This window comes from Muntiacus reevesi, chromosome 13, assembly GCF_963930625.1.
Source record: "Muntiacus reevesi chromosome 13, mMunRee1.1, whole genome shotgun sequence".
Classification (NCBI taxonomy): Eukaryota; Metazoa; Chordata; class Mammalia; order Artiodactyla; family Cervidae; genus Muntiacus; species Muntiacus reevesi.
In genome coordinates this window covers 57141778-57165224 of record NC_089261.1, presented here as the reverse complement: position 1 = coordinate 57165224, position 23447 = coordinate 57141778, and the positions used below count along the sequence as shown (strand labels likewise).

At 38.9% G+C, this 23447-nt stretch overlaps 1 protein-coding gene across 1 annotated transcript in view; it reads right to left on the bottom strand.

Annotated features, from left to right (window-relative positions):
• The window catches only part of HHIP (hedgehog interacting protein), a 109183-nt gene that overhangs the window by 70211 nt on the left and 15525 nt on the right, over positions 1-23447 (bottom strand). The window lies entirely within an intron of this gene.

The window sequence follows — 23447 nt, the reverse complement described above, 5'->3', positions numbered from 1 at the left end:
GAGGGGCAGTCGGGGTGGGGGGGGCGGCGGGGGAGGATGTGCATTCAGGGAGATAGAATGAGGAGGGTTTTTGGGGGTTGATGGAACTGTTCTGTATCATGATTCTTGTGCCAGTTACATAAATTTGTACATATGTTATCATACATAAAATTTGACTATAAATTAATTTTAAATTCAAATCAGAAAAAAAAATCTCAAAAATTAAAATTTGAGATAAGACTAAAATGTACATTCAGAGGGACTTCCCTGGTGGCCCAGTGGTCAAGACTCTGTGCTTCCAATACGAGGGCCACAGGTTTGATCCCTGCTGGGGGAACTCCCACAGGTGTGGTCAAATTAAAAAAAACAACACACACAGTGCATTTAGAGAAACATGCTAACTTTTTCAAGATAGCCCTCGTTTTGTCAAAACATCGCTGTGTAAATGAGTCTAGTGTCTTCAAAGATTAAAAGCGACTGAACTTCTAACAGAGGAGTATATTGAGAATAATTAATTGACCTCCTAAATCTGGGGTCAGCCAACTTTTTCTTAATGGTCAGATAGTAAATATTTAAACCTTTGAGGGCTATATAGTCTCTTTATGGCAATTATTCATCTGTTGTTGGAGCACAAAGGTAGCCATGGATAATATGTAAAGAAATGGTTTGGCTGTGGTCCCATAAAACTTTATTTGTAAAAACAGGCAGAGGGCCAGATTTGGTCTGTAGTTTGCCAACCTCTAATTTAAGTTATTACCACACAGTGTGTCTTAAGAATACTTTACTCTGGCTCACCACCTATATAATATCCAAATATGCAGAAGGAGTTGGTATAATTTTTTTACATGCTTTAAATTCAATTATTTAGGTATAATACTTTTTTTTTTTTTTTTTAAATTTTTGGCTGTACCCAGAGGTATGTGCAACCTTCCCCACCAAGGACTGAACCTATGCCCTCTGCGCTAGGAGGTGGAGTCTTAACCTCTGGGTTGCCAGAGAAATCCCCATAATCTTAAAATTCAATTTCCAAGAACAAATCATTATAACCGGAGTAGTCTTTTGTTAGTTGTTTTACATTAATAAAACAAGAAGAAAAGGATGTAATTAGCTCCAGTTTTTGAACCATGGATCAATTTTTACACTCAAATGCCTTGTAAATATATCATCCTTATTTATTCTTTATTTCTTCTACAAAAATGAAGAATAAGGTAAATAGCACTTGCTCTCATCACTTACAGTGAGGATCAAGATTGAGAAAATACTTTATCTCTGTTCCATTTGGTCCAAGGTTCTTTATTTTAAAAAGTTAGTGAGAAATATTGGATTGCATATCAATAGTCCAAGTGTTTCAAAATTCTTGGAAAGGAACATAAAATCCTACAATCTGACAATGGCACTTGATTCTGGAAGTTACTACTCTAATGTGGGCCATATTACAAGACCAGAGATTTGTTTTCAGCGTCTAAACTCTCTCAGGTTCTGCCTTTCATTTTATCTCTCTAAAACTATCTATTCCTTCTTCTCTGAACCCAAATATTCTCGTTTTCTCACTACCAAAATGTGCATTTAAAGAGCTGAAATTTGTTCCCACTAAATCTAAAAGAATGGTAAGGATAAGAGTTAGCTTTCTCAGAGATATCAGAATTTTAACAAAAATCAAGCTGGTAAAAATTTGATTGATAACCTTTAAAAAAATATTTCACACATCCTTGCTTTCAGAAATGCAATTGTAATATTTTATTATCTTAGTGTTATCATTTAAAAAATGATCTGTTTTGTTTTTGCATATTGAGATTGCTTTCCTCAAGATAACTCTAACTATCAACAACACTAATGTTGCCTTTCCATGTCCCTCTTCCCTTACAAAACTCCATTTAATTCAAATATCATTGACTTTTTTCTTTTGTTGGCCCACAGTTCCACCGCATGCAGAACTTCCCTGACCAGGGATCGAACCTGCACCTCTTGCAGTGGAAGCATGGAGTCTTAACCACAGGACTACAGATGAAGCCAATATCATTGAGAAGAGAATACAGTTCTCTTTTTATACTTTGATACTGAGGGATGTTTCAAAAGAGATAAATCTAATCCAAGGTGAATAGGTTGACAACAAGGAGTGCCACGTAGAACTTCACTTTGTGTTCACAGAGAAACACTTGTGTTTCTGCTAACAGAACACCTGAATAAGATACAGGTATTGTCACCCTGACAAGAAGTCCAGCCTTCAGGGAGTGTATGAAGTCATTTCTGGGGAAGGAAACAGCCACGCACTCCAGCATTCTTGCCTGGAAAATCCCAAGGACAGAGAAGCCTAGTGGGCTGGTCCATGGGGTCGCAATAGCCGGACGTGACTTAGCAGCTAAACAGCAACAAGAGTCTTTTCTGTCCTGCAAATGTCCTGCTCTCCTGCCCTGCTCTCAATTTCCTTCTTGGTAAATCAGCCTTTAGGGTGCCCTGTGCGCCCTCTTGTATTTCTAATCCACTGTTCACTGTCACTCAGAAACGTGAACGTTCGGGGAACTAACAGCAAAACATCAGCTCTGTTATCGAATGAAAATTAACTTTATGTATAATTCAGTGCCAGTGTAGCTCCATGAGGCTAACCAACCCCAAAGCAATGATTTCATTTCTCCAGTCTCTTGGTTCCTCAACCGTGGAATGGAGGAGCTGGACTGAACGCATCCAAAGCTTCCTTCGACGGCGAAGTTTTACGGTTTTATGTCTGCAGCGCATGGCACTCAGTAACAGCTATTTTTTTGGAAACTTAGAAGACATTTCTGCTTATTTTTGCTTTCCCAGCTCTGTCAAACTCACTACCAGACAAACGAGATGCTAAGCACAGTGGTGTGATCTAAGGGGTCCAGGATTTCTCCTCTCCTAGACAATTCTGAAATCCAAAATGCTTTGATAAGCAAAAGCTTTTTTATAAGCTTAGTGTAAAATTCATTTGCCAGAAAAACTAGATCTGAACTGTTGGGAAGAAGTTTATACTCTCTCTTTATTCCACTCATTTGAACATTCAGATTTTTTCTGCATATACATTAAAGTATTTTTTACCGGTGCTATCTCAGATCCCACCAGGGATGTTAGATAAAATGTAATATGTGACTAATACTGACTTAGTATAAATCTGGAAATTTCTGAATTGTGAGACTTATCTAGTTTCAAGGGTTTCATGTAGAGGTTGATGAGGGATGATAAGCCTGATATATTTCTAATGATGACCTGAAATCTACAATATTTCATATTTTGCATCGAAAAATAAATGGTGCTTGGCATTATTTACATGTTTGTCGTGCTACACTTATGTATATTCTTTGAACATGGTAATTTTCAACATATATTTTTTAAATCATTAATCAAAATATTCAGTTAAGAAACTAACATAACACTGTAAATTAACTATACGTCAATAAAATATTCAATTAATAAGAAGTCCTCATTTCTGGTTACAGATAAAAATTTTATGCATTTTAGTATTTTTTAGGTCAATATTGGAATAGTGAGACATTCTCATATGAAATAAGTGAACAAGTTAAGTGGGGAGATATTTGAACCTGCTTCAAAGTCATCCTGGAATGCAAATCCAAAGGCCGTCATTTACTCTTTCTTCTAACATTATAAATCTCTATCTGCATGTTTACAATCAATTCACTGTATTCTATCAACATACAGAGACACAACTTCTGAACTTTCCCCAGGTCCTCTAGCTCAAATAGAAACTAATACACATTAGCTCGATGAATGAGTCGATCAATGAATGGGTGGATGGCAGACAGACAGCCATCTCCCCTGTGTGGAGCAGAGACATGTTATTTTTGCAGATCGATAAAACACAGGGAAGACATTCAAGAAGTCCCTACACAGAGAACTTCGGAAAACAGATTATTCCTCTGAGCTGGTTAGAGGAATTCCACAACCTGGTCACCTTCTGGATCAAACAGTAAGTAGCTTTATTATCATCTTTGGTTAAGAGTCCTCTAGCTGGATCCTACTTGAAGCTTCCATGGATGAAAAGTCAGTTTCAAAGAAAAACACCTTCTCATCATTTGACATTATCCAGTGGCAGAACAAAAAACCTAACAAGGGGTCAGTGTGATGAAATAAAGCAGAGTTGAGTCACTGTAACTTTCTCCATGAGCAAGTGAAACACTGCTTTTGGAAAAAATGGATACTAGAGGCAACGGTATAATAGACACCAAGGAAAACAAGTTAACTATTTTAGTGAGAGATAGTGAGCACACAGGCATGTATTTAGACAGAGAGAATGAAAAAGAAAGTCTGTCATTTACTTATGTAATATTGTACTATTCCTATTTAAAACTCAGGTACGTGACATGAACTGGAGTTTTTTCATTAAAAAGAAATGAACTTTTAATTTTTGAATGCTTATTGCATGCAGTTTGCATTAATTTGAAGAACATGTGTAAATGTGATAAAGGCTTTCAATAAAAACACAAATAACTAAAGGTTTTCCTAATGTTAGAGATAAAAGTACACACATTCTTAGGTAGTCAGAATTTGTGCTTTTCAAACTTTCTCTTGTTTTCATTTAAGTGAGTAAACAAGAACAGATTTTAATATGCTTATTAAATACCTAGCAAAGGCATACTAACAGAGTCATGAGAACATTCAAAAAAGTATGAAAAAATGACAGTACTACTCATTAAGTAGTCTACAGCACATTAGTCATATCATCATGGTTAAAAAGAGAAATTAAAACATGTCATCCTTGTTTACCAAAATTAATTCAGTTGCACAAAATGAGCTCAACATCATTAGAAAGAAAGAAAAATGTGGTGCAAAAATATTCCAAAATAACACACTGCAAAAATACAAAATGTTATCATCTAATGTTTCATATTCATATTCAGTATTCAAGCATTTTGAAGGCAGTTCTCTACACACTCCTAGAATTCTTGGAGGCAAACTCTATAGTGACTCACTAATAAATATGATTAACAGATGAGACTGAAATAGAAATTTCTTGAAAGCCTTTCAAAATAAGGACAGGACTGTGGCTTGTGTAGATTATTTCTTACCGGGCCTCAGCTACCTTGTTTTGGAGACAGGACATTATCTGCAATTTAAGCTATTAAGTCAGTCTTTTTGACCCCATTGTTTCTAGTGATTTAGTAATGCTTCCTGATGCATCATTTATTGGTATATCAAGCATCAAATCAAGGTATCTTGATTTCCATGTCTTAAAAATAAACATAAGCCTAAGTAAGAAATTAGAACTATGTGAACAATAAGAAAATACCGCCCAATTAGGCATATTGTACCCATGGAAATCTCTAGTTGGGCTGCTTTATAACCTTTGAATGTCCCTGCCACATGACCCAGAGGAAAACCCGGTAATCTGAAGCATGGGAAGGAAGGCAGTCAGGATTGAATATTCAGAGCCTGGACTCTCTGATTCAGAGTAGCCTTCTTCGTCCAAAGAGAAGTGTACATCTGTTGTTTCGGCTGCCCAGAATCCAGTCCTGCCTCCCCTGCTAACAACGCTCTGGTTTCCCTTTGGAGTATCACCTCTCCCACGCTTAGAGGGTAGTGCTCTAGCCTCTGTTGATCTCTGCCCCTGGTCCAGGGGAGGGGACTCGACCCAAGGCAGGCCAATCATGGTAGCACGTGACTGGCCCCGGGTGGATGGGGGGCCTGAGACAGGAACATCATTTAGGGCACTTCTGTTGGAACTCTTATGGGCAAGCAGCTCTTGTTCCCCTGGATTTGCTAAGCTAGTAGGATGGGAGCCTGGAACTGCTGCAGAAACCTGGCGAAGAATGAAGCTAGCGTGGAGAAAAGTAAAGCCAGGGGTGGATGGGGTGAGGTGAGGGGTCAGGGTATGGCTATGCTTTGATTAAGCCCATTTGATGAAGCCCCTTTGAACTGAGTTTGTTTCCCCTAGGGTCTTCTTTCTCCCTCTGGATTCATTTTTCAACTCTTCCTAGATTCAGATCTTAAGCTGCCTTGCCCCCTAGAAAAGGAGAAGCTCCGAGATGCCCTACAAGGGGAAATATGGCAGCCACAGCAGCAGGAAGGCAGCTGGTCACACGGGAGCCTGCTATATCACCGGGGAGTGGCTGGAACTGTCTTGCTGTCTACTCTAGGAAGAAACTCAGAATCCCTAACTGTGTCCGGGGATTGTCTATGGCCTCAGTTTACATGTCCAGCCCCATCGCAATCCTCTCATGATGTTTCCTGTATGAAAGGCGCATCCCTCTTTCCTTCCCATTCCCTCTAAGAGTCATTCCGCATGTGAGGCGCCAGAGTCCTCAGAGGGATGGAGTTCCCTGTTCCTTCCCCTGGGATCTCCCAGACTTGGCCCAGACTTTGGTTATACACGTGCATGCCTCCTCAGTCCATGGAATTTTTCAGGCAAGAATACTGGAGTGGGTGGTCATTTCCTACTTCGGGTTGTAGCATGTAGCATCTGAGTTTCTCAGATCTCTGTTGCTTTTCCTGCCCACCACCAGAACACTCTGATGGTTTGGTCAGAGCACTCTGATTTGCCTTTGGGCAACTATCTGCCACACTCTCGGTCCCGTGTTTTGGGTTGGGGTCCAGAAATGACTCCCAAGATGGGCATCTCTGCTCAGTACCTAACACATGTGAGTGTGTCTCCTGGTCTATGTTCAATGGTAATTGAATAGCAATAAGAAAGCAGAGCAGGCTGTTATGGTTGAAACCATCCAGATACTTGCATGCAGAATTTTTGACAGAAGGAAAAAATGAACACACACACACACAAAGAAAAAACCACTTAGACATAGCTCAGTAGGAGCATACAGGATGACAAACAAATGCTTTGGTAGGATTAAAACAAACCGTCTAAGATCATGCGAGTCAGTGTCGTGTCGTTTACTGTATTCTAACTACTGCTTCCAAATTCGTTTCCAATTTGTAAGTTTGATGGCCATTTTCTCTGATAAACTCCTCTTAGGGTTATCAACAAGTTAAGTCCACATCCTGCTTGATTGTTACTCTGCTGTTGCTACGCCTCCCACATATAAAGAGAAACCGCAGGGGTGGGGTGGGAGGAAGAAGACTTTCGCTGCTGAAGTTTTTGGAAGCTATTGCCTCCGTGTTTCTAACGTATTGTCAGCAATTTAATATTTTCTTCAGCATTTAAAGATTGCTCTCTGTCTGTTGACAACTTCTTTACCACTGAGTTTTTCTCCTGGGTGGCATTAAACTATATTTAAAACTTACATCTTGTTTATATATGCTCTTGAGCCAGAACCTTTGGTTTACAGGAAAGAATTTGCTGATCTCTTTCCTTCCCCACTAAAAAACTACTGAAGTTACACTAATTGCTTCTACAACTGCATACTGCTGGACTCCTCAAAGGGCTGATACCACAGGCAAAGCTTAGACCACTTGGCTTTGCTTATGTTACAATCTGACATATAAATCAGAGAGATTATAGAAATATTCTACATTTAGTCTATGAATTTACATACCTAAACATTGTCTGATTAAAAATTAGGTGTGTAATTTTGGAGGGAAAGCTTATCTTTAGCAATATTTCATTCAGCCACACAGGATTCTATTATATATGGGTGTATATATTAACATAGACATATATACTTATATGTATATATAATACACTTATAAACAATAAAATTGAGCAGTAAAATTACTTTTCTTCAGGAAAGAGTTAAAAATACTGGTCCCTTCAATGTCATCTAAAACTAATGGGAAAAGAAAAATTAGACATTCACAGAACTAAAACCTAGACATCTGGGTCAACCTAACTTATGCCCTGATCATTAACAAGAAATTAATGATCACTTTATATTTTATGTCCTATAAAAGAGCATTACTTTCCAGCATTTTCAGTTTAAAAAAGCCAAATAAGGAGTTATATATATATTATCCAAAACTGAGTCTAAATTCCTACATTCAATAATTTTTGATGTAATTATCCCCTCAAAGCTCAATAAAAGCTCTCATAATGGAGACAACACAGAAACTGACAAGACTTGTTTTCAATAACTAAATATTTTGTGAGAAAAATGTATTCTGATGCAATATGTTCATTCATCTTTAATGGCTCGTATAAATTTTCAAGTGCCATAATATATTCAAATTAGCAAAATCATAGGGATGAACTTTTCTACAGTGTTCCCCCAGTGTCACCCAGGACAGTCATAATTTAACTATGAATCCATTTTGAACTCATATATATCTCAACTCATTAAATGTTTGGTATTTAAAAGTAAATTAACAGACATAAAAAAGCTTACTGGCATGCTTCATTGGGGAGTTAAGCAACAAATGTGTGGTTAACACTATCTTATGGGCACAGGAGAGGTCTCTCTTTTACTAAGATACTCAACAACGTGACTAAATGCCTCCCAGAAATTCAGAATTAGAAATGCAAAGGTTAGATAAAGTTAAAGGTCATCCCCCTACAGGCAAGAGGGGGCCAGCTCCCTACCAAGTTCCTAGCAGACTTGCTTCCCTAGGGCACATCATAAAAGTAATTTACTGACAACTCACCTTACCAGGGGTCATTTGGGGCCTCGAGTCTTCTGGAATTCACTTTTAAGAAGCATGATTAAGTGGGGACAACTATTGGCCCTAAAGTATTTATGCTGAGAACAAATGTCTGTCAGAATTAAATCCTTTGTGTGTGGTGGTTTCAGACTCAAAAAAGATGTGTGCCCTGATGAAAAGCACATATATTCTATTCACCAAATTAAATCTTAGAATGAATATGGTTAATTGATTTACGAGGTTTAAAACAAATACTCCAGAAATCCAAATAGACAACACAGCCTAATAAAATGGAGAATGCATTTAGCAGGTCAGTTAATTCTTTTTCAACGTCCTCTAGTCCAGTTTTGTCTCACACTGGAGGAAAAATGAATTCACATCGTTTCAAAGAAAAATGAAGATGCTGTGGAAACCAAGCCAGGAAAGTTGACTTATTTCAAATTTTTTGCAAGAAAGAATTATTTCCTGATTAAAACAAATCTCCTGCTTTGAGTGCTTTTGATAATTTTGACATGAGATATTTGGTTTAATATTAGGTAGAGAAGGCTTTCCACATTAAAAAAAAATTACGAAAGGGTAAAATATGTGTGCCTTGCACAAAATTAAAACAGATTATCTGACTCTGTGTGTGGGATACAGTTCTAATCTATACAGTGCGTGGAAATGAAGCTGGTACTTTGAATCGCCCAGCACACATCTCAGTAATAACAGGGGATGAGGCATACAATTTCAAGGAACACCCACAATGAAAATTATTCTTTCCAAACAGAGAATTGTTTTGGAATATGTTAGGTTAATTGGCGCAGTGGGATTTCTCTCAAGGAAACACAGAGCACTGAATCCTGACATGTGCAAGCAAAATGATCAAGCCTACTCTCTTCTCCTTTTCAATTTTTCACATCTAATCTACTCTAAGGAAGTAAGTAAGTGCTAGTTGCTCAGACTCTGTGTGACCCCATGGACTGTAGCCTGCCAGGTTCCTCAGACCATAGGATTCTCCAGGCAAGAATACTGGAATGGGTAGCCATTCCCTTCTCAAGGGGATCTTCCCACCCCACGGATCAAACTCAGGTTTCCTGCCTTGCAGGCAGATTCTTTAGACTCTGAGCCACCAGGGAAAGCCGTCTAAGCACTGTCAAATTCACTTTTGTAGATTTACATGCAGAAAGAAAAAGAGACAGTTTTTTCTTTTTTTTTTTTTTTTCCGCCAGCTTAATTTACAGCAACAAAGACTGATTAGTTAAATGAGGTTCCACTGGTAAAAAGAAAGAAGAAACTCACTGAAGATATCTGTGAATATTCTACTTTGGAGAGTGAATTACAGATAATTTAGAAGTAAGGTAATCATTTATTTATTTTATGCTTTAGGTCATTATTTTACAATTTGAATAGTTAGAAATTTCATACAACACTGGCATATACTCCCTATTAGAAGGCCATAGTTTTGTATTCCATCATTATTTTAATCTTCTCTGACTTAAGAATGGGTTTCCCTGATAGCTCAGTTGGTAAAGAATCCACCTGCAATGCAGGTTTGATCCCTGGTTTGGGAAGATCTGCTGGAGAAGGGATCGGCTAACCACTCCAGTATTCTTGGGCTTCCCTTGTGGTTCAGCTGGTAAAGAATCTGCCTGCAATGTGGGAGACCTGGGTTTGATGCCTTGGTTGGGAAGATCCCCTGGAGAAGGGAAATGCTACCCACTCCAATATTCTGGCCTAGAGAATTCCAAGGATTGTATAGTCCATGCAGTCTCAAAGGGCTGGACACGACTGAGCAACTTTCACTTTCTGACTTAAAAATACCTCGATTTGGCCTGTTACATTCTACAATCCAATTATAATTATCCTTTTAAAAAATAATCACCTGACTCCCTTCCCCTATTTAAATATGCATCTTTCCCAAGGAGGAACACGTGTGTGAATACACAAACAGTCTCTAAGCTGTGGTTACCATTTTTGTGAATTATCATTTACGACTGATACAGAATGAGCCCTCTTCTTCATATTGCCACAATTGATAGTTTCCTGTAATTTGCAACTTTTCACTGGAACCAATTAAATGTCCCATGTTGTTACTGTACTGAGTTTTTTAAAATCCATGCTTTAAAACTGTGAGAAAGAATGTATACATTCAGTAAACACCATGTGTAAAAATACTTACATTTAATTGGGTAAATTTCTAAATATTCTTCCCAGTGTTGATGCACTGAACGTTGGAAATGAAAGGAACCTCAGTGATTACTGATCCTCTCATATTACAGAGGAAAATTTGGGGCTCAGGTGGTCAATGACCTCGCTGGCACCAAGCGCTCTGAGCAGCGCTGGTACCAGGAGTCAGTCTTCCCTGTGGCCTCCTTCGACTCCTGCCCCACCTCGCCGGCCATCTCTACATGGCTGCTATCACAGCTTGGGTCAGACTCTGTCACTCTCCTGTCCAGAATCCTCCAGTGATCCCGCCTTTCATTCACAGTAAAAGTCAAAGACCTTAGAACATGTAAGACACTCGATTATCCGAGGCACACCTTCCACCCCCCCAACACCACACGGATGCTCTGCGATCTTATCTGATTACTCTCCTCTTCCATCACTCAGTTCCACTCTGTCCTCCGCAGCACACCAACTGCCTGCTTCAAGGTCATGGTTTATCTTTACCATGGAACCCAGGTTTGCAAACTTAGCCCCTCTCATCCCTACACATTAAAGACATTATACTTTCGTTAACTGAAACCCAAGTCTCACTTCATGTTGAGTTATGCAGCTTTTAAAAATGTAACTGGAATGATGGTGACCTTATGAAGGAGAGTGCAACTATTCGTCAGCATGGTAGTGTGTCCAACGGGCTCTGCAATTTGGGAGACACTACGTGTGTTTCTGTATCAGTACAAAGGAAAAAATCAGAATAAAGAGTAAACCCCATGCTCTCTGAGCCTGGGCAAGGATGGACTTCCCAATGCCCGAGTCATGCTGACCACTTTTCTTTACCGTCATTTTCTTGGAAAGTGTTGGAGACTTGCACTGCTTTCCATTTCAGACTTTTAGAGCTAGAAAGATCTATGATATTATTTAGCCTGGTCCTCTGATTTCAAAGATGAGAATGGAGAGATGCCAGAAGGTTAAGCAGATTGCTCCCAGTCATACACCCACTGGGGCTCCGTAGGTGACTCAGTGGTAAAGAATCTGCCTGCCAATGAAGAAGATGGAAGAGATGCAGGTTCGATCCCTGGGTTGGGAAGATCCCGTGGAGAAGGAAAGGGCAACCCACTCCAGTATTCTTGCCTGGAGAATCCCCAGTGACGCTGTCACCCAAAGTTTTAATAATTACTTATAAAGGAAAAAGTGTGCCTACTTAGTCATGCCCATAAGACTTTTTTTTTTGGTTGTTTTTCTTTCTTTGTTCTGTTTCTTTCCTTTTATGCAGAAGTTTTATATGTACTGACATTTAATCAAAGTAAAATCGTAAAATACACACACACACACACACACACACACACACAAACTTCCTTGGACAAGGAGACATTGTCTTTAGGTTGCAATTAAGGAACTTAAGCAATTAAGGAACTATGCCAACTATTAGGTAAATCTTTTCTGGAGCTAGCTATTAATACATTGCTGCAAGTCACAAAATCCTAACGAAGATCAGCCCCAGGGTGGTGTGTGTGGAAACCCTGGGCGTAAATACATTATTAATGTCATGGGGTCAACCTGATCGTCCAAACCCCTGGAGATTTAAACAGAAGCTTTAAGAGTGGTACAGGGTAAAACCACAGACTGGGTAAGAGACAGAATGAGCTTTTGCAACCTCAGGTCACAGGCTTGAGCCCCGTCTTGGCTAGTAATTGATAACTTATGACAGATGTTTGGTGACCTGTGTGTGGAAGGAGTCGGTTCAAGTTTTGTTTCCCTTTTCCTGAGCAGGTGTGTTCACATCTACCCACAAAGATGTTTGCACTGTGAAAATCTCATTCCCAACTCTTTCACAGAAAGGCTAAGAATTTAATGGGAATTAAATCCAGCTATCTTTTTATCCTCTTAAGGGTTAGCACTTTTCTCATTTTTTAAAACCTTAAGCAACTTCCCTTCACTCCACGTACACAGTCTTATCTTAAGGAATTCTTCGGAACAGTTTCAAAGGGTTGGCTAAGGGAAATAGCCTGAGGACAGATGTCATTTTATTCAAGTGCGAGATCCATTTGGATCAAAGGTACTTTAGGATAAGAGACTGGTTTAGGAACAGCTTATTAGAATTTTCTTAAAAAAAGAAAATTTAGTTACTCTTAAAGAGAAAGACAGAATATTCAATATTTGAATTATTTGTAAGGAACATTTTTCCTCACGAATTCTGTGGCCATATGTAAACCTTCGAGATCCTTTGTCATCATGTTTTATTTTTATATTAGCCTCAATTTATTGGGTTCTTTTATAAGCAGGCTAAATATAATTTCAACTACAAGCAATCATGGAATTAGATCAAATTCATTGATGTTCTTTTCTCTTCTTGTGCTACCACATATATGTATGATAGGGTAGCTAGCACATTTTTTTTTTGTCTTAAACAAATAATAACCTTTTACAGATTTTCTGTGATGTGCAGTTTAGGCCTGTGGAATTGCACAACATTTTTAAATGAGTGAATGGAAGAATTTAAAATTAGTTGTATACAGCATGCCTAGAAAGAGTAAAATGAAAATTCACAAGAAAAAGGAGTCAAATTTTACCTCCTTTTGGATGATAATTCTCACAAGTCACTGTGACCATATGTATTGTCATCTAGTATCACAAAGTCAAGCTGGCGCAGAAAATGACATGATTTAGAAAAAGTTTTTCTCATTGTAACACATTACACAATGGGCTCAATAAATAGCATCTCCAAAGATGATTTTAATTTCTAGGCAGTGACCCAGTTTTCAAAATGTCCTTAGTTTTGGCCACTTTGATAATATGATAATTCAACATAATTGCAGATTTTCAGATTTTTTAAAAAAAACCATTAAACTAAATCTTAATTGGTGATTAATATAAACAAATACATTAAAATGAATTATAGTTATTGATTAAAATATTTACTGTACATAAATATTACATATTATATAAATAGATCTCTCTATATATTTAGTATATAAATGTAAAGATGAAGGAAGTCTGTTAAAAGCCAAGTGCTACATAAACAAACTCCCTCTTAGGTAGGAAGACACAAATCAAAGAGCAAACATGCTTACAGATTTAGGAAGCTTTCTATAAAATACTGAGTTGATGAGATAGGACAAGGGCCTCCCTCAGATATGACCTGAGATGGGCCTGGGATGTGACAAGGAGGTAGCTGTGGTTATTCCATTTATATATTCTTGCACCTGACCTTCAGCACATTTTGTGATAAATTAACAAATGTTGCATTGTTCAATTATGAAAACTTCCTCTTCACTGACCTCATATTTTACCCATCTGTCTCTCTTAGAAAAATATTTTGTTGAGTAATACAGTCTTTGTATCATGACATTACATGTTAATTTCAGGGCAACTCTGCCCAACTACTCCCCTACCAAATCCTGAGATTCTAAATCTGGTGGGCAAAAATATGTGCCTTCTTAGTTTTCAGTCTCAGTATATTTCCTTTGCAAATCCTGCAATTTATTAACTCTATGGCAGAGTGACACAAACCACGTTCCAAAGTAAACACACAAAAAGACTTACATTACTGTAATATCCAGGTTGAGAAAACCTCCTCAGAAAGCAGGGAAATGCTGATGAAAGCTTGCTGCCATACTCAGGGCTCAGCTGCTTTGTGCTTAATCATCATTAGGCACGTGCTCTGAAGAACCCCAGACCTGGGAGTTTTTGCATAATGAGGTAGGTAGCAAAGCCTCATACCTAATGCCAGAAAGTGATGATGTAAAAATGAAGACTTTTTTTTCCTCTAGTTATACATTTCAATAACATTCTGGGTTTATCTTTTTGAATGGAAGAAAACACACAATATAACTCTTTCCATAGGAGTGCTCTGTAATTTTGCTGCAAACACTGTCATAGAATTTCCATCAAGTGCCATCCAATCCCACACTAAGGGGGACTGTAAGACACCACAGAATATAGTTAATTGTGGCCACTGGAGCTTCTGAGTCATTCTGAGGGCCAGGCACCTTTTCCTTACTCTTCTTTTCATGTGAGTATAATAGTTAATATAAAAGTATAATGGTTTCCTATTAGTAGATGCCGGTAACAGTGAATGCTTACAAAGTATTGATACTTCAGAGTCATGTGAGATTGAGCTCGTAAAGAGGTAGGTGCAACCTTTTAGCATCCCACTCTACAGCTAAAGAAACCAAGCCTAGAGGTTAAACAACCTGCCCAGAGTCAAACCGCCAGCACGTGGTATGAATGCAGTGACTGGCACCCAAGTCTGCATGCCTGCCATCAGACCCAGGTCCTCAGCCTCCCTGCTGTTATGCAGCCAGGACAGACAGCGCCGCGCACGTCTACACCAACTGTCACCCATCTCTGCTTCTTAAATGTGCTCCCCAGCCCTTCCCTCTATGCAGTGGCTGCTGATCAAAAGCACAGAGGAGCAGAGCACCATGGTTGAGAGCGTGGCGGCCAACAACTGCCTGGAAAATCCGGTTCTGCTACTGGCTAGCAGTGTTCTCACGGGCAGTCTGTTTAACTTCTGGGCCTCAATATCCTCCTCTCTGAAATGGGATAATCATCCCTGCCTCAAGGGGTTACCAGGATTACAGAGGTACTCTATGTAATGGCTTAGCAGAGTAAGAGCTTAAAAGAATAGCGGTTACGATTAGTAAAACATAAGACTAGCGTGGGCTTCCCAGGTGGCGTTAGTGGTAAAGAACCCGCTTGCCAACGCAGGAGATGTAAGAGATGTGGGTTAGATCCCTGGGTCAGGAATATCCCCTGGAGGAGTGCGTGGCAACCCACGCTAGTATCCTTGCCTGGAGAATCCCATGGACAAAGGAGCCTGCCAGACTACAGTTCATAGGGTTGCAAAAAGTCAGACACGACTGAAGCGACTTAGCACACGCACACACATCCTTGCTAAAAACATGGCCAGCTTGAAGACTATAATACTGGGAAAGTTTTGGGATGCTTGTGATTTCGTTTTCATTAGACGACAGAGCCACTGGAAAGTCATGCCAGCTGATACTACCAACAGTCCTCTTTTTTCTTCCAGTCAGATACAGAGAGCTGGTGGCTGCCACATACGGATAGATGCTTTTGAAAGATAGCAGTGACCTTATCGAGGGTTCAGATTTCTTGGCTTCTCACTTGTTTTAAATGATTACCACCGGACCTTTGAGATTGATGGGCTCTGTTTCCTTTGCCCTTCAAGTCTTAGATAAATATAAAGACATTCATGTAAAAGCTTTCCTCACCTCAGCTCTGAATTATGGGACCTAAAATGTAGGAGAAGGCACCTCTTTCTCTGCTTAGCTGGAGGTACCCTGCACCCTTAAGTTTCGACTTCAGTAAAAAAATGATGCATGCTGGAGAGAACTTTATAGATTAAACCAGTTAACACTGGCACACACCATGTCTATGTCCATTTATATTTATTCAAATGTTTTAAATAGAATTGCGAATGCCAAGATAAAAAAGAACACCAGAAATGAAATTAACTTAACCAAACAGGAAATTACATTGAGATTATTTCACATGACCAGGGAATTAAAAAAAAAAGATTTCTCTATTGGACATTCATGATAGACTTAAAATGAGATTAGACATTTAAAAATTGAAAACATTTATCACAGAGTGCAGGGCATTTTGATGCAGGATTAGTAACACTCAGTAAAATAAAGATAGTTGGGTTTAATACCATATCATTACTATCATGATATAAAAAATTATGGTAGTAAAAATTTTTACTTGAAGATCTACATTTTAATGGTTTGGAACCAGAATTTTAAATTATCCCCAAAAGAAGGTATTTATAAATTTATATCTGAGGGAAGACTCTTCAATGAACTTTTTACCACTTTTAGAATGAATTTATTTCTACCACAATCTCAATTCTCTTTTAGATGGAATTCAGTAATTTCTAATCCAGTAGTTTGATAGTAAAAAACTTTAAAAATATCACTTATACAAAAAATTCCAGAATGGCAACTCTTCTATTTGCAATATTTATCAAATATATTAACTATATTTTGCTGCTTTCTTTCAATTAAACAGACACTTTCTTTCAACCTAAAACATGCTTAAAAGCAGAGCTCTAATTTTACTGAGGAAGCATTCGACAGGCGACCCAGCCAGCGCCATATATGTGTGCATGTGCATGAGTGTGCATGTGTATTCACCCTATGTTTCTGAAACCAGTTTTGAGCAGTAAACTGCTTCTCATTGAAGCTCTGACTCATTTCACTCAGAAAAAAAGCCCTAGCATTGCATGTGCTCCCATAAGATAAGGACAGAGGAAAAGGTGAAAGGAAGGGTCTCTGAGCAACTTCGGAGAAGTAGGAAATCCATCCCAATGAGCTGATGCGCGAGGGATTTCACTAAACCCTCACGGCTCATGATTATGCGTGTGACTTACAAGCATGTGAGATCAGAGGCTGCCTGGCCGGGCCTTGCCCAGCGCACCCTACCTCTTGCTCCACAATGCTCCTGTGGCTCCCAGGCACCTGGGCCACTGTCTCTCAAGAGACCCACTGTCAATGGGTTCAGTCACCCAGACAATCAGCAGCTTTCAACCACATGTCCTCTCCTCTCTTGGGAAAAGGACTGCTTTGGAAAGCTCTTTTGAAATGAGGATCCGAGTAGATAGGGAAGGACAGGAGCCCAGGCATTCTTCTTCCAGTGATGGACAAGTCTTTAGCTCTGTCTACTGCATGATGTTTGGGTGAGCCTCTTGGTCCTCTGACCACCGCTGAGAACCGGGGTCGGGGGGGCGGTGCAGAGAACGGTGTGTGTTAGTCCACCTGGGTTGGGGGGGTAACAGGTGCAGGCTTGTCTTAACAACTGCACGCACACAAGGCTAAGGCTGATCCTTGGTGGTCAGGGCAAGTTTGATTAGATAAGACTAGAGTAACTTCTGGTGTCCCTGTCATTATTTTAACAAGGGTTTTCAGACATAAATAGCAAATTACATTTTATGAAAAGGAATGAGAACATTTTTTGCCAACTAGCTGAATATCAAATTCCCAGTGGAACAAAAACAGGAAAATGTAATAGGTGAAGCAACTGTCCAACTCAAAGGAATTGTTGAAAAAAATTAATGTCATTTCCCAAGACTTTCTATCAAGAGTCTCATATGCTGCCAGAGTTAACTAATCTTCTCACTCAAAGTGGACAAATAATATGTGAAGGTCAAATAAGTGACAGAAAGTACAGGACAATGGGGGCTTCCCTAGGGATTCAGCAGTAAAGAATCGCCTGAGAAGCAGGAGACACGGATTCGATCCCTAGTTAGGGAAGATACCCTGGAGGAGGGCCTGGCAACCCACTCTGGTATTCTTGCATGAAGAATCCCATGGACAGAGCAGCCTGGCAGGCTACAGTCCATAGGGGCACAAAGAGCTGGACATGATTGAAGTGACTGAGCATCGCACGCACATGCATGCATACAACAATGCCAACTAGTGTCCCACCCATTTGCAACCATATTGCTTCAGAAATATGACTTGGCCATAGGTGGGCAGAGAAAACGTGTCTCATTCCTTACTCAACTGATCCAGGGGTATGGCTCAGTCTAGACCAGTGCTTTTCAAATTGGCCCCATGTTGAAATCACCTGGAAAATCTTTACAAGGGTACCAACTGAGTCCCAACTCCAGATATTCTGATTTAATTTGGGCAGTAGACTGTTCTAACGTTCCCAGTCATCTCTACTGTGCAGACATTCTTAAGAACCAGCGGTCTATCATCCCCAAGAACTTCAAATAGATGAGGCTGGGTCTAGTACATCCAGAAGTTCTGACTATGGATTCAGACATAAGATTAATTTAAAAATTTCAAATCATGGTGATCTTGGCATTTCCCTCTTTGGGATAGAACAACATCAACAACAAGGTATATGTTCCTTCCCACTCCCACACTCAACACACAAAATGAAGATTTTAAAGTCTGCTCATCAGTTGGCCATTTGAGCCATTTTTCATGGCATCCACATGAATGGTCAGCTTCTACAATGAAACAATGCTAAAAATCTAGCAAACTGCTATCTAGTTTTAAAACTATTTTTTACCTCTTCTTGGTAGTTTTACAAAGCTCAGTCTTCTAGGAGTTGAGCTGTTGTGAATGGAATCACCTCTTCCTAAATGAAATAGCAGTTTAAATTCATATGGTATAGAATTTACTCTATTAATCCAACTCCACAATTTCCTAGAGCAAAAAGAAGTCAATGCTTTAGTTGGTGCTTTGCAGTTTTGCCCATAACTTTTGTTCAGTGAAACTTAGTTATGCTCTCAGGATATTGAAATCTCCTATAATATAGGCAGCACAATCTGGGTGTTAGATACTGGGTTGGCAAGAAGTTCATTTGTGTTTTTCCACAATGGCTTATCAAAAAATCCATACGAATGCTTTGGCCAAACCAGTAAAAACCAGACGCCTTATTTTTAGCTTTAGTCAAGATCAATTTAGGGATTGATCTCTAAGTTCCCCAGATGACTGGTTCTTTGTTGGTGGTATAAGAATCAGGGCTGGGAGATATTTAAGGACATCAACCAAGTCCAGCTCTCTGCCACAAAAAGGCCAGTCCTAACCAGGTAACAGAAATCCCTGTCGATTCTGAATTGACCATTAGCAGAAAAGGAATTCTAAATTCCCTTATACCCAGCACTAGCTTTTAGAAACTCTTATAATCAAGAATTCCTCTTTATGTCTGATTTAATATACTCATATTGGTCATTAATGAATACCATGGGGGGAATCACCACTATGGCTTGTCCTGCATTTATTTCAAACCTACCAAGATTGGGTTTAGTATATAGAATTATTATTAATGCTGTGATTAGAATATTTCAGTCAATACTTTGGTCTGTTAAAACAGTTTTATTCCCTCTGTTAGGACGTTTAAAACTGAAAGAATAGGGAAGTGATATGCATAATAATTTATGAAAATTCCTATTTGCATTAATAACACAAAATAATCATTGAAAAACTCACAAGACTGCCACAAACACACTAATTTTTCACACATCAAGAAGCCTGAAAATTACTGTGAAATGATTGTGATACTGTTTTCATTTCAAAAGTCTCTGAGGGGCATACCACAAAAACTAGCAGTCTAGTCAACTTATAAATGTGTTTGCATCTGTTCCATTAAACTAACAGTAGTACAGATATGCAGATGACACCACCCTTAGCGCAGAAAGTGAAGAACTAAAGAGCCTCCTAATGAAAGTGAAGGAGGAGAGTGAAAAAGTTGGCTTAAAATTCAACATTCGGAAAACTAAGATCATGGCATCCAGTCCCATGACTTCATGGCAAATAGATGGGGAAACAGTGGGAACAGTGGCTGACTTTATTTTGGGGGGCTCCAAAATCACTGCAGATGGTGATTGCAGCCATGAAATTAAAAGACGCTTACTCCTTGGAAGGAAAGTTATGACCCACCTAGACAGCATATTAAAAAGCAGAGACATTATTTTGTCAACAAAGGTCTGTCTAGTCAAGGCTATGGTTTTTCCGGTGGTCATGTATGGATGTGAGAGTTGGACTATGAAGAAAGCTGAACGCCGAAGAATTGATGCTTTTGAACTGTGGTGTTGGAGAAGACTCTTGAGAGTCCCTTGGACTGCAAGGAGATCCAACCAGTCCATCCTAAGGGAGATCAGTCTTGGGTGTTCATTAGAAGGACTGATGTTGAGGGTGAAACTCCAATACTTTGGCCACCTGATGCGAAGAGCTGACTCATTGGAAAAGACCCTGATGCTGGGAAAGATTGAGGGCAGGAGGAGAAGGGGATGACAGAGGATAAGATGGTTGGATGGCATCACTGACTCAATGGACATGGGTTTGGGTGGACTCCGGGAGTTGGTGATGGACAGGGAGGCCTGGCGTGCTGTGGTACATGGGGTCACAAAGAGTCAGACATAACTGAGCCACTGAACTGAGTCACTTCTAAGACTTCCAATCTGTGACTTGTGACAGGGGTTCCTTGGAGACTGAGATAAAGGCATGTTGTTGCCTGATCTACTTGAGGATCTACTTGAGGACAAGGATGTGGTCTTAATACTGACTATGCAGCATACATTCAAATTTCCATGTGATAGGTTCCCATCTCACTGATATCACTAATGCCAAATACTAAAAGAATCCAAAATATGCGCTTTGAAATATGTCAATTTATGTAACTCTACACATGTATTATACATATTTCTACATAATGGGTAGAAGAATGAATTTTAAAGTTTATTTTAAGCCTGAGAAACCCTGCAGCTCTACTAGGAAAGAATGCCTAACAGGGTTCTGCAGAACTCCTAGAGGCCTACAGAACATATGTACTGCAGAATCACGGCACTGTCATAAACTGGCTTATATTATTTTACTGCATGATGAGATGTCTCAATATCAGAGAAGATAAACTTTCACTCATATCCCAATGAATGGGTGTGAATGAAAAGAGCGAGTCTTAAGTGACTCTAATCAGAAGAAGGGCATTCTTTGGGTAGTTAAATTGAAGTAGAAACAAGAACATCAGTTTTTTCCTTCCTGCAACAGAATTTTCCAGTATTCTGAACCCATTTCTTTCACCTACATTTTATCATACATAAACTTTTAATACCAATGTTTTAAGTAAAATGGTATTTGAAAACTATTCTCTCAAATAGCTGAAGATATATTTTAGAGTTAATTGGCAATGTGTATCATGGTGTATGTCCCTCAACTCAGTAATGTTTTATCAGTGAATTTTAAAGAAATTATCTATAATTAGGTTAAATAATATATACAGAAATGATAAACATTATTTACAATGATAAAAAGAAAATACTGGGGTAATCCTAAATATCTCTTAATAAGGAAATGGAATGCTCAAAAGACATTAAAAAAACTAAGCTTTTGAGAAAAGTTTCCAAATCTGGTAACATTCTCATGACATAGTATTAGGTAAAAAATGAAGGCTAAAAAGATTTTATAAAAGCTTATTTTTATTTTAAAGTTTCCTAGGAAAAAACTATTAGAGAACATATTCTTCTGTGTTTCCAGTTATTAAAACAGACTTATGTTACTTTTGCAATCAGGAAAAATTAATTTAATACAAAAAATGAAAGAGTATATAAAATATTAAGTGATATCCTTTAATTGATAGGATTATAAGGTGATGATTTTTAGAACACTTTCCCCAATGCTTTATTTTATAGAGGGCATGTTTAACTCTTCAAGGTCAGAAAAACACTTTCAAGGTCAGGAAAAAAAACAACTCACTTGTAGTGAGTAATGCATTTGCTGCAGTATCTTTATTCCTTTCTCATGAGGTACCATTGGCAGTGAATTATCAGAATACATTTCAGAATGTATTTATTGAACTCTGATGTTCAAAACAGTAATGGTTCATTTTAAGACTTTGGATTATGTGCTATGAAATATAATGAAAAATTTTATTGGGAGAAAGTTGAAACTACTGATTTAAACAACTTTTCTAAATGATCTGTGTCTTGGTGCCAAAGCTCTTTTCCTTAAAGGACCACAAGTCATAAGTACTTCTTCTGCACAGTTATATCCTGGTCAGTTCTGAGTGTTCATTGGAAGGACTGATGTTGAAGCTGAAACTCCAATACTTTGGCCACCTGATGCGAAGAGCTGACTCATTTGAAAAGACCCTGATGCTGGGAAAGATTGAAGGTGGGAGGAGAAGGGGACGACAGAAGATGAGATGATTCAGTGGCATTACTGACTCAGTGGACATGAGTTTGGGTAAACTCTGGGAGTTGGTGATGGACAGGGAGGCCTGGTGTGCTGCAGTCCATGGGGTCACAAAGAGTCAGACACAACTGAGCAACTGAACTGAACTGATGCTGTCACAAGGTGACCTTGAGGCTGAGTGGTCCCAACAAGAGGCATTCTCTGTACTCTGAGTCATCCTAATTATTTCACATGGTAGATACTGAATAGATAGGTATCAGGAATATACGTATTTTTTTCTTATTGATTTCTTCTGGTTTTGATGTTCTTACCTTTGAATAGAGCTCAACAGAAGAAGAAGGAGCTTATTTATATCATATGAGTGGAAGAGTATATATCCTTCCTCGGTTTTTTTCCAGTTTAAAATGAAAAAGATAATCAGTTCTCCTCAAGTCATACTTAATTTATTTAATTCTAAGACATTCATGAACTGTTAAATGTCTTAATTTTAGAATGCCACAATTTGCTTATAGCTTAGTACTACTAATATTGTATCATTCTGCTTTCTTGTGAACAAAGGTCTTGCCAACAAAGGTCCATCTAGTCAAGGCTATGGTTTTTCCAGTGGTCATGTATGGATGAGAGAGCTGGACTATAAAGAAAGCTGAGCGCTTAAGAATTGAAGCTTTTGAACTGTGGTGTTGGAGAAGACTCTTGAGAGTCCTTTGGACTGCAAGGAGATTAAACCAGTCCATCCTAAAGGAAATCAGTCTTGAATATTCATTGGAAGGACTGATACTGAAGCTGAGATTCCAATACTTTGGCCACCTGATGCATAAAACTGACTCACTGGAAAAGACCCTAATGGTGGGAAAGATTGAAGATGGGAAGAGAAGGGGACGACAGAGGATGAGATGGTTGGATGGTATCACCGACTCAATGGACATGAGTTTGAGTAAGTTCCGGGAGTTGGTGATGGACAGGGAAGCCTGGCGTGCTGCAGTCCATCGGGGTCACAAAGGGTTGGACACGACTGACCGACTGAACTGAACTGAACTCTCTTGTGAAGAAAACGTGACAGTATTTGTTTACACACCTATTAGATTATTGAACATGAGAATTCAAATTGAAGAAGCGGGAAAGAAGGCAATAGATGCACTTATATGTTATAAAGGT